Source organism: Oncorhynchus masou, chromosome 22 (assembly GCF_036934945.1).
Source record: "Oncorhynchus masou masou isolate Uvic2021 chromosome 22, UVic_Omas_1.1, whole genome shotgun sequence".
In the NCBI taxonomy this organism is placed as follows: Eukaryota; Metazoa; Chordata; class Actinopteri; order Salmoniformes; family Salmonidae; genus Oncorhynchus; species Oncorhynchus masou.
In genome coordinates, this window is record NC_088233.1 from 4,676,828 (window position 1) to 4,689,249 (window position 12,422).

Here is a 12,422-nt window from a genome sequence, read left to right on the forward strand (position 1 = left end):
GCAGCAATGTTCCAACATCTAGAGGAAAGACTTCCCAGAAGAGTGGAGGCTGTTATAACAGCAATGATCCAACATTATTAAGTTTAATTATATTACATTGTGATGGAGTTGAGAGAAAGTTGTACCATTAGTAGAAGAAGAAGAAGAAGAGGATTAAGAAGAAGAAGAAGAAGAAGAAGAGGAAGAGGAAGAAGAAGACGAAGAGGAAGAAGAAGAAAAAGAAGAAGAGATATAAGAAGAAAAAGAAAAAGAAGAAGAAGAAGAAGATGAGGATGAAGAAGAAGAGGACGAAGAAGAAGGTTTTTCAATGTTTACTTGACTGTACATGCAGAGGAACTGTAGCTCTGTGAGTCATTCTGGCACCGCCAAACACCTAAAGACAGGGAATACCACGAGACAAGAAGACCCAAACAGATTGAGTTACAACGCTCAACACAACAATGACTGTGTGTTTTGTTTTGGATTCGGTTTTCCTTGGTTTACCTTCCTGCTGGAAATCTGACGATGATGTCATAGCTAAAGACAATGTCCAAGAAGCGTAGGACAGCAGCTGTGCAATTACCTTTTAAGGAAGTAGTTCTTGAATGAAAGAGGAGCTGCTGTCCTCTTTCGGCACCGGTAATCATTTACATTTTAACATACACTGGGGCGGCAGGTAGCCTAGTGGTTAGAGCGTTGGACTGGTAACCGAAAGGTTGCAAGTTCAAATCCCCGAGCTGACAAGGTACAAATCTGTCGTTCTGCCCCTGAACAGGCAGTTAACCCACTGTTCCGAGGCTGTCATTGAAAATAAGAATTTATTCTTAACTGACTTGCTGAGTTAAATAAAGGTAAAATACAAAAAGGGCTCCAGAAAGGTTATTTGGTTCTCCCCACATATGAGAGCCCTTTTTTTTGATTCCAGGTAGAACCCTCAGTGGAAAGGGTTCTACATGGAACCAAAAAGGGTTCTACAAAGATTCTCTTATGGGGAATGCCGAATAAACCTTTTTAGGATACAGAGAGCAACTTCTTTTTCTAAGAGTGTACAGGGGTTCATATTTTACAGCCAATATTCTAAAGCCTATAGCTGCAGGTAAACAGATGCTTGGTGAACATCAGCCCAAATCAAGCATAAAGCACGGGTATGTTTTGAGAATGGTGACGTTAAACGATGTCTTGTTTGTTCCCCGAAGGTCATGATTCATATTGCTACCAGAGGGAATTATAGACTGGTAACTCGATACATGTCCTCCACACACTAACAAACTCTCTCTGGCTGCATTTAGACAGGCAGTCCAATTCTAATCTTTTTCCCACTAATTTCTCTTTTGTCCAATCACATCAGATCTTTTCACGTCAGATTTTTTTCAGAGCTGATCTGATTGGTCAAAAGACCAATAAGTGGTATTTTGACTCATCAGAATTGGGCGGTCAGTTTGAATGCAGCCAATGTGTCTGGGACCGAGAGACTGAAAAACAGCTTCTATCTCAAGGCCATCAGACTGTTAAACAGCCACCACTAACATTGAGTGGCTGCTGCCTACACACTGACACTGACTCAACTCCAGCCACTTTAATAATGGGAATTGATGGGAAATGATGTAAATATATCACTAGCCACTTTAAACAATGCTACCTTATATAATGTTACCTACCCTACATTATTCATCTCATATGCATACGTATATACTGTACTCTATATCATCAACTGCATCCTTATGTAATACATGTATCACTAGCCACTTTAACTATGCCACTTTGTTTACATATTCATCTCACATGTATATACTGTACTCGATACCATCTACTGTATCTTGCCTATGCTGCTCTGTACCATCACTCACTCATATATCCTTATGTACATATTCTTTATCCCCTTACACTGTGTATAAGACAGTAGATTAGGAATTGTTAGTTAGATTACTTGTTGGTTATTACTCGCATTAACATCTGCTAACCATGTGTATGTGACAAATAAAATTTGATTTGGTTTGATTTGATTTGATTTGATGTCTGTGACACATTCATTAACAACTGGATCCTGGTCAGCCCTGGATCCTGGTCAGTCTATAAACACACATTTTTCAAAAGTGGCGCTGCATCTCAGATGCTGCATCTCAGTGATAGAGGCGTCACTACAGATGCTGGTTCAATTCCAGGCCGTATCACAACCGGCTGTGATTGGGAGTCCCACAGGGCGGAGCACAATTGGCCCAGTGTCGTCCGGGTTAGGCAGAGATCCCGGCAGAGATCACATCAGTGTTGGGGTCAATTCCATTTCAATTCCAAAGTTAACCTAATTCCAATTCCACGTTTTTTTACTAATTGAAAAACATTAAAGAGCATTAGATTTGGAATTTCAGTGTACTTCCTGAATTGACTGGAATTGAAATTAAATTGACCCCAACACCGTGGAATATAAATAATGTAGGCCTTTGCACTTTGTCTGTGCAGAAAGCTTTCGCTTTGGGAAACAAGCAGCTGCTAAGAGGTAAATAGTTGTTTTTTTCCTCCACACAATGTGTTGAGATACTTATCCAACAACCCAGTGTCACACAAAAAAACTGTGCTTTGATCTGCTGTATCAAAGATTCTGACAGAGGAAACCGTGCTCTAACAGTCCCCTCCCCCTCTCTGTTATTACCCAATAGGCACCCCCCATTCTCCCAGGTGGTATTAGATAGAACACCTGTGGGGAAAACAACCTGTGGTCACCTAGGTTACCCCATAAGCTCACTGCAACAACAACAAAAAACTTTTTCAAATGTTTTTGTTGTCTGCTTGTTTTAGTCAATTACAAAAATACATTTTAGAAAAGTACAACAATGTCTAAAGATTAATTTTCAACATTGTCCTCTCCCGAGCGTTGTCACTACTTAGAAAAACATAATATTGTTGCGTTTCCCTCATATCCCCTTTCCATGACTTGAGTGCTAGCGAGCTAAGGTTACCGACCGCTAGCAACACAAACAAAACGGACAGTACAGCTACAAGTAGTGAGTGGAGTTACGAACTGACTATACTAAACAAGTTAAATATGTTACATGTGATTAAATGTTTTCCACACACATAGCTAGCCTACTTGGACACCGGATCCTCAACATCTCCCACTCCGAATAGCCTGAATCCGCAGGCTCTGTTTCTCAACGGAGCAGCGTTGTGAACTGTAGGTCGGGATGTTTGACCCAGTTGCATGTACAGTACATTGAACAACAGGGCAGCTTTTTGACATGTTTTGTTATTTCTCGAGAACAAAAAAAAAATGGATGACAAAGTTGCCTCTTTTACATTGAGGGTCGATGGGAAAGTTTTTTTCTCCAATTTGTGGCTGTTGTCGAGGGGAATTCCTTATCAGTAAGTGAAAATCAACTCGTGCTATTGGAGAACTCTGCCCTACTGGTTAAATAAAAGACACAAAAATCATTGTTGGGCCCAACAAAAACTGTAAAATAACAAGGAAATCAGATCATTGGTATTTTAATGTAGGGAATATGTTCCCAAGTGTTCCCACGCAGAAATAGAAAAGGAATATGTGATCATATCCCAATGTAATAAAAGTTTTAAATTATTCTGTTTTTTTTTAATCAAATAATGTATTTGTTTGGGATTCTTGCGGTCAAATGTTCATTTTAACATCAGAGGCAGAGACCAAGAGCCCAGAGCTCATCATCAAGTCACACACTATGGTACTGGCACATCTAGAAATTGACGCTTGGCAGCGAGACACGTGAGACTGAGAGGAAAATCAAACATGCAATCCTGCTTCTGATAAGATATTTAGACTCCTGAGGGATGAAACGCTGGTTCACTTTGATAGCATTCCCAGGCACCATTGATCTCTTGTCAAACAAATGAAACATTTACACGAGGAAAAGATAGAACATAGAAAAACATTGTTTAAAAAAACCTCTCTCTCTCTGAACTAAATCCAGCTCTACCTTTCTATCTGAGGACAGCAGGAACACAGTATTGTTATAATTTCTGTCTGACTGTGTGTCCTCTGTTTCTATGTCCTCTGTTTCTATGTCCTCTGTTTCTATGTCCTCTGTTTCTATTACCTCTGTTTCTATGTCCTCTGTTTCTATGTCCTCTGTTTCTATGTCCTCTGTTTCTATGTCCTCTGTTTCTATGTCCTCTGTTTCTATGTCCTCTGTTTCTATGTCCTCTGTTTCTATGTCCTCTGTTTCTATTACCTCTGTTTCTATTTCCTCTGTTTCTATGTCCTCTGTTTCTATTTCCTCTGTGTCTATGTCCTCTGTTTCTATGTCCTCTGTTTCTATGTCCTCTGTTTCTATTTCCTCTGTTTCTATTACCTCTGTTTCTATGTCCTCTGTTTCTATTTCCTCTGTGTCTATGTCCTCTGTTTCTATTACCTCTGTTTCTATGTCCTCTGTTTCTATTACCTCTGTTTCTATGTCCTCTGTTTCTATTTCCTCTGTTTCTATGTCCTCTGTTTCTATTACCTCTGTTTCTATTACCTCTGTTTCTATGTCCTCTATTTCTGTTACCTCTGTTTCTATGTCCTCTATTTCTATTACCTCTGTTTCTATGTCCTCTGTTTCTATGTCCTCTATTTCTATGTCCTCTGTTTCCTCTGTTTCTATTACCTCTGTTTCTATGTCCTCTGTTTCTATTACCTCTGTTTTATGTCCTCTGTTTCTATTTCCTCTGTTTCTATTACCTCTGTTTCTATGTCCTCTGTTTCTATTACCTCTGTTTCTATTTCCTCTGTTTCTATGTCCTCTGTTTCTATTTCCTCTGTGTCTATGTCCTCTGTTTCTATTACCTCTGTTTCTATGTCCTCTGTTTCTATTTCCTCTGTTTCTATTACCTCTGTTTCTATGTCCTCTGTTTCTATTTCCTCTGTGTCTATGTCCTCTGTTTCTATTACCTCTGTTTCTATGTCCTCTGTTTCTATTACCTCTGTTTCTATGTCCTCTGTTTCTATGACCTCTGTTTCTATGTCCTCTGTTTCTATTACCTCTGTTTCTATTACCTCTGTTTCTATGTCCTCTATTTCTGTTACCTCTGTTTCTATGTCCTCTATTTCTGTTACCTCTGTTTCTATGTCCTCTGTTTCTATGTCCTCTGTTTCTATGTCCTCTGTTTCTATTACCTCTGTTTCTATGTCCTCTGTTTCTATGTCCTCTGTTTCTATGTCCTCTGTTTCTATGTCCTCTGTTTCTATTACCTCTGTTTCTATGTCCTCTGTTTCTCCTCTGTTTCTATGTCCTCTGTTTCTATTACCTCTGTTTCTATTTCCTCTGTTTCTATGTCCTCTGTTTCTATTTCCTCTGTGTCTATGTCCTCTGTTTCTATGACCTCTGTTTCTATGTCCCCTGTTTCTATTTCCTCTGTTTCTATTACCTCTGTTTCTATGTCCTCTGTTTCTATTTCCTCTGTGTCTATGTCCTCTGTTTCTATTACCTCTGTTTCTATGTCCTCTGTTTCTATTATCTGTTTCTATGTCCTCTGTTTCTATTTCCTCTGTTTCTATGTCCTCTGTTTCTATTACCTCTGTTTCTATTACCTCTGTGTCTATGTCCTCTATTTCTGTTACCTCTGTTTCTATGTCCTCTGTTACCTCTGTTTCTATGTCCTCTGTTTCTATTACCTCTATTTCTATGTCCTCTGTGTCTATGTCCTCTGTTTCTATTACCTCTGTTTCTATGTCCTCTGTTTCTATTACCTCTGTTTCTATGTCCTCTGTTTCTATTTCCTCTGTTTCTATTACCTCTGTTTCTATGTCCTCTGTTTCTATTACCTCTGTTTCTATTTCCTCTGTTTCTATGTCCTCTGTTTCTATTTCCTCTGTGTCTATGTCCTCTGTTTCTATTACCTCTGTTTCTATGTCCTCTGTTTCTATTTCCTCTGTTTCTATTACCTCTGTTTCTATGTCCTCTGTTTCTATTTCCTCTGTGTCTATGTCCTCTGTTTCTATTACCTCTGTTTCTATGTCCTCTGTTTCTATTACCTCTGTTTCTATGTCCTCTGTTTCTATGTCCTCTGTTTCTATGTCCTCTGTTTCTATTACCTCTGTTTCTATTACCTCTGTTTCTATGTCCTCTATTTCTGTTACCTCTGTTTCTATGTCCTCTATTTCTGTTACCTCTGTTTCTATGTCCTCTATTTCTGTTACCTCTGTTTCTATGTCCTCTGTTTCTATTACCTCTATTTCTATGTCCTCTGTGTCTATGTCCTCTGTTTCTATTACCTCTGTTTCTATGTCCTCTGTTTCTATTACCTCTGTTTCTATGTCCTCTGTTTCTATTTCCTCTGTTTCTATTACCTCTGTTTCTATGTCCTCTGTTTCTATTACCTCTGTTTCTATTTCCTCTGTTTCTATGTCCTCTGTTTCTATTTCCTCTGTGTCTATGTCCTCTGTTTCTATTACCTCTGTTTCTATGTCCTCTGTTTCTATGTCCTCTGTTTCTATGTCCTCTGTTTCTATGTCCTCTGTTTCTATTACCTCTGTTTCTATGTCCTCTGTTTCTATGTCCTCTGTTTCTATGTCCTCTGTTTCTATGTCCTCTGTTTCTATGTCCTCTGTTTCTATGTCCTCTGTTTCTATGTCCTCTGTGTCTATGTCCTCTGTTTCTATTACCTCTGTTTCTATGTCCTCTGTTTCTATTTCCTCTGTTTCTATTACCTCTGTTTCTATGTCCTCTGTTTCTATTTCCTCTGTGTCTATGTCCTCTGTTTCTATTACCTCTGTTTCTATGTCCTCTGTTTCTGTTACCTCTGTTTCTATGTCCTCTGTTTCTATTACCTCTATTTCTATGTCCTCTGTGTCTATGTCCTCTGTTTCTATTACCTCTGTTTCTATGTCCTCTGTTTCTATTACCTCTGTTTCTATGTCCTCTGTTTCTATTACCTCTGTTTCTATGTCCTCTGTTTCTATTTCCTCTGTTTCTATTACCTCTGTTTCTATGTCCTCTGTTTCTATTACCTCTGTTTCTATTTCCTCTGTTTCTATGTCCTCTGTTTCTATTTCCTCTGTGTCTATGTCCTCTGTTTCTATTACCTCTGTTTCTATGTCCTCTGTTTCATTTCCTCTGTTTCTATTACTCTGTTTCTATGTCCTCTGTTTCTATTTCCTCTGTGTCTATGTCCTCTGTTTCTATTACCTCTGTTTCTATGTCCTCTGTTTCTATTACCTCTGTTTCTATGTCCTCTGTTTCTATGTCCTCTGTTTCTATGTCCTCTGTTTCTATTACCTCTGTTTCTATTACCTCTGTTTCTATGTCCTCTATTTCTGTTACCTCTGTTTCTATGTCCTCTATTTCTGTTACCTCTGTTTCTATGTCCTCTATTTCTGTTACCTCTGTTTCTATGTCCTCTGTTTCTATTACCTCTATTTCTATGTCCTCTGTGTCTATGTCCTCTGTTTCTATTACCTCTGTTTCTATGTCCTCTGTTTCTATTACCTCTGTTTCTATGTCCTCTGTTTCTATTTCCTCTGTTTCTATTACCTCTGTTTCTATGTCCTCTGTTTCTATTACCTCTGTTTCTATTTCCTCTGTTTCTATGTCCTCTGTTTCTATTTCCTCTGTGTCTATGTCCTCTGTTTCTATTACCTCTGTTTCTATGTCCTCTGTTTCTATGTCCTCTGTTTCTATGTCCTCTGTTTCTATGTCCTCTGTTTCTATTACCTCTGTTTCTATGTCCTCTGTTTCTATGTCCTCTGTTTCTATGTCCTCTGTTTCTATGTCCTCTGTTTCTATGTCCTCTGTTTCTATGTCCTCTGTTTCTATGTCCTCTGTGTCTATGTCCTCTGTTTCTATTACCTCTGTTTCTATGTCCTCTGTTTCTATTTCCTCTGTTTCTATTACCTCTGTTTCTATGTCCTCTGTTTCTATTTCCTCTGTGTCTATGTCCTCTGTTTCTATTACCTCTGTTTCTATGTCCTCTGTTTCTGTTACCTCTGTTTCTATGTCCTCTGTTTCTATTACCTCTATTTCTATGTCCTCTGTGTCTATGTCCTCTGTTTCTATTACCTCTGTTTCTATGTCCTCTGTTTCTATTACCTCTGTTTCTATGTCCTCTGTTTCTATTTCCTCTGTTTCTATTACCTCTGTTTCTATGTCCTCTGTTTCTATTACCTCTGTTTCTATTACCTCTATTTCTATGTCCTCTGTGTCTATGTCCTCTATTTCTGTTACCTCTGTTTCTATGTCCTCTATTTCTGTTACCTCTGTTTCTATGTCCTCTGTTTCTATTACCTCTATTTCGATGTCCTCTGTTTCTATTACCTCTGTTTCTATGTCCTCTGTTTCTATGTCCTCTGTTTCTATGTCCTCTGTTTCTATGTCCTCTGTTTCTATGTCCTCTGTTTCTATGTCCTCTCTTTCTATTACCTCTGTTTCTATTACCTCTGTTTCTATGTCCTCTGTTTCTATGTCCTCTGTTTCTATGTCCTCTGTTTCTATGTCCTCTGTTTCTATGTCCTCTGTTTCTATGTCCTCTGTTTCTATGTCCTCTGTTTCTATGTCCTCTGTTTCTATGTCCTCTGTTTCTATGTCCTCTGTTTCTATTACCTCTGTTTCTATGTCCTCTGTTTCTATGTCCTCTGTTTCTATTACCTCTGTTTCTATGTCCTCTGTTTCTATGTCCTCTGTTTCTATGTCCTCTGTTTCTATGTCCTCTGTTTCTATGTCCTCTGTTTCTATGTCCTCTGTTTCTATGTCCTCTGTTTCTATGTCCTCTGTTTCTATGTCCTCTGTTTCTATGTCCTCTGTTTCTTTGTCCTCTGTTTCTATGTCCTCTGTTTCTATGTCCTCTGTTTCTATGTCCTCTGTTTCTTTGTCCTCTGTTTCTATGTCCTCTGTTTCTTTGTCCTCTGTTTCTATGTCCTCTGTTTCTATTACCTCTGTTTCTTTGTCCTCTGTTTCTATGCCCTCTGTTTCTATTACCTTCCACTGTTTCTTCCTTCTATTAAACTGCTTACCCTCAAGGAACACTGCATTGTTAATTACTGCTAACAACACACACACACACACACACACACACACATCCACACACCCAAACCCACGCAAGCACACACACACACACACACACCCACACACACCCAAACCCACGCAAGCACACACACACACACACACACCCAAACTTAAGCACACACACACACACACACACGCACACACGCACACACACACACACCCAAACCCACGCAAGCACACACAGACACACACACTTAGTGATGTATTTACCAATGGAAACCTCTCCTGAAGGGTTTGTGACAGACTGCATAGTGCTGGAACACATTCTCCCTCACCAGAACAATGCACGACCACCCAGCAATCTAACTGGTCCTGCAGGCTTACTGAGGTTCCTTTGATGCTCCTCAAATGTTTAGTTTCACACGGGCCTCTAACTCACAAATTACAGAGACACAGAGGAAGTGTTTTTGCCTGGATCCAGTTTGTGTTGTTTAAGACAACAGTTGGCTAGAGAACACTGACTGTTCTGAAAACCCAGGCTTACGTGCCTTTTATTGTGCCCCCGAAATGTTTCGTATCACAGTCATCTTTACAACGACACATCACTCAGTCCAGACCATTGATATTCAGGATTTTGTCCTGGTCACCAGATATTTTTGTGCTTTTTAGCTAACTCCTATGGTTGGTGAAACAGCTAGCTAGTTAGCGGTGGGGCTGAGGTAACGGATGTGAAACGGCTAGCTTAGTTAGCGGTGGTGCGCGCTAAATAGCTTTTCAATCGGTGACGTCACTTGCTCTGAGACCTTGAAGTAGTGGTTCCCCTTGCTCTGCAAGGGCCGCGTCTTTTGTGGAGTGATGGGTAACGATGCTTCGTGGGTGACTGTTGTTGATGTGTGCAGAGGGTCCCTGGTTCACGCCCGGGTAATGGGCGAGGGGACGGTCTAAAGTTATGCTGTTACATTAGCTTATACAGTAATAAACTTATAGAAGCCTTTTTATAATCAAATGGTTAGTTCCACAGGCCTCTGGTCCTCAAAGCCTTTAATCATCCCACATCATTGACATTCAGGGCTTGTGGCTGTGAATTTTTGTAGAAAGAAGCATTGAACCAAATCCGATGACATTGTTATGGACCTTTTGTTTTACAGATGAGAAATGAAACAGAATAGGACATTGATCCCTCGGCGGAGAGAAAGAGAGAGAGAGTTATATGGTGAGAAAGAGAGAGAAAGAGAGTTATATGGTGAGAAAGAGAGAGAAAGAGAGAGTTATATGGTGAGAAAGAGAGAGAGAGAGTTCTATGGTGAGAAAGAGAGAGAGAGAGAGAGTTATATGGTGAGAGAGAGAGAGAGAGTTATATGGTGAGAAAGAGAGAGAGAGAGTTATATGGTGAGAAAGAGAGAGAGAGAGAGTTATATGGTGAGAAAGAGAGAGACAGAAAGAGAATGAGGGAGAGAAAGAGAATGAGGGAGAGAAAGAGAATGAGGGAGAGAAAGAGAATGAGGGAGAGAAAGAGAATCCCTGGAGAAAGAGAATGAGGGAGAGAAAGAGAATGGGGAGAGAAAGAGAATGAGGGAGAGAAAGAGAATGCGGAGAGAAAGAGAATGAGGAAAGAAAGAGAATGCCTGAGAAAGAGAATGAGGGGAGAAAGAGAATGAGGGAGAGAAAGAGAATGAGGGAGAGAAAGAGAATGAGGGAGAGAAAGAGAATGAGGGAGAGAAAGAGAATGAGGGAGAGAAAGAGAATGAGGGAGAGAAAGAGAATGAGGGAGAGAAAGAGAAAGGGAATGAGGGAGAGAAAGAGAATGAGGGAGAGAAAGAGAAAGAGAATGAGGGAGAGAAAGAGAAAGAGAATGAGGGAGAGAAAGAGAATGAGGGAGAGAAAGAGAAAGAGAAATGGGGAGAGAAAGAGAATGAGGGAGAGAAAGAGAATGAGGGAGAGAAAGAGAATGAGGGAGAGAAAGAGAATGAGGGAGAGAAAGAGAATGAGGGAGAGAAAGAGAATGAGGGAGAGAAAGAGAATGAGGGAGAGAAAGAGAATGAGGGAGACAGGCCACATCCTCCATATCTGTCTCAGTGAAGCCTGACTAATGTCCATTTAATTCATAGCACTAAAAGATGATCAAAGACATTTATATGAGTGATTATGGAAAAGATTAGATTGTCAAAGTGTTGTGCGAAGTGGGTAATTTTGGTTAAGAACAAATTCTTATTTACAATGACGGCCTACCAAAAGGCAAAAGGCCTCCTGCGAGGATGGGATTAACAATAAAGACTATACAACACTACACAACACTACATAAAGAGATGTAGACAACAACATAGCAATGCAGCAACACATGATAACACAGCACGGTAGCAACACAACATGACAACAACATGGTAGCAACACAACATGGTAGCAACACAACATGACAACAACATGGTAGCAACACAACATGACAACAACATGGTAGCAACACAACATGACAACAACATGGTAGCAACACAACATGACAACAACATGGTAGCAACACAACATGGTAGCAACACAACATGATAGCAACACAGCACGGTAGCAACACAACATAACAACAACATGGTAGCAACACAACATGGTAGCAACACAACATGACAACAACATGGTAGCAACACAACATGGTAGCAACACAACATGACAACAACATGGTAGCAACACAACATGGTAGCAACACAACATGACAACAACATGGTAGCAACACAGCACGGTAGCAACACAACATAACAACAACATGGTAGCAACACAACATGGTAGCAACACAACATGACAACAACATGGTAGCAACACAACATGGTAGCAACACAACATGACAACAACATGGTAGCAACACAACATGGTAGCAACACAACATGACAACAACATGGTAGCAACACAACATGGAAGCAACACAACATGACAACAACATGGTAGCAACACAACATGGTAGCAACACAACATGACAACAACATGGTAGCAACACAACATGGTAGCAACACAACATGACAACAACATGGTAGCAACACAACATGGTAGCAACACAACATAACAACAACATGGTAGCAACACAACATGGTAGCAACATGATTGGGCACAGACAACAGCACAAAGGGCAAGTAGGTAGAGACAACAATACATCACACAAAACAGCCACAACTGTCAGTAAAAGTGTCCATGATTGAGTCTTTGAATGAAGAGATTGAGATAAAACTGTCCAGTTTGAGTGTTTGTTGCAGCTCGTTCCAGTCTCTAGCTGCAGCGAACTGAAAAGAGGAGCGACCCAGAGATGTGTGTGCTTTGGGGACCTTTAACAGAATGTGACTGGCAGAACGGGTGTTGTATGTGGAGGATGAGGGCTGCAGTAGATATCTCAGGTAGGGGGGAGTGAGGCCTAAGAGGGTTTTATAAATAAGCATCAACCAGTGGGTCTTGCGACGGGTATACATAGATGACCAGTTTACAGAGGAGTATAGAGTGCAGTGATGTGTCCTATAAGGAGCATTGGTA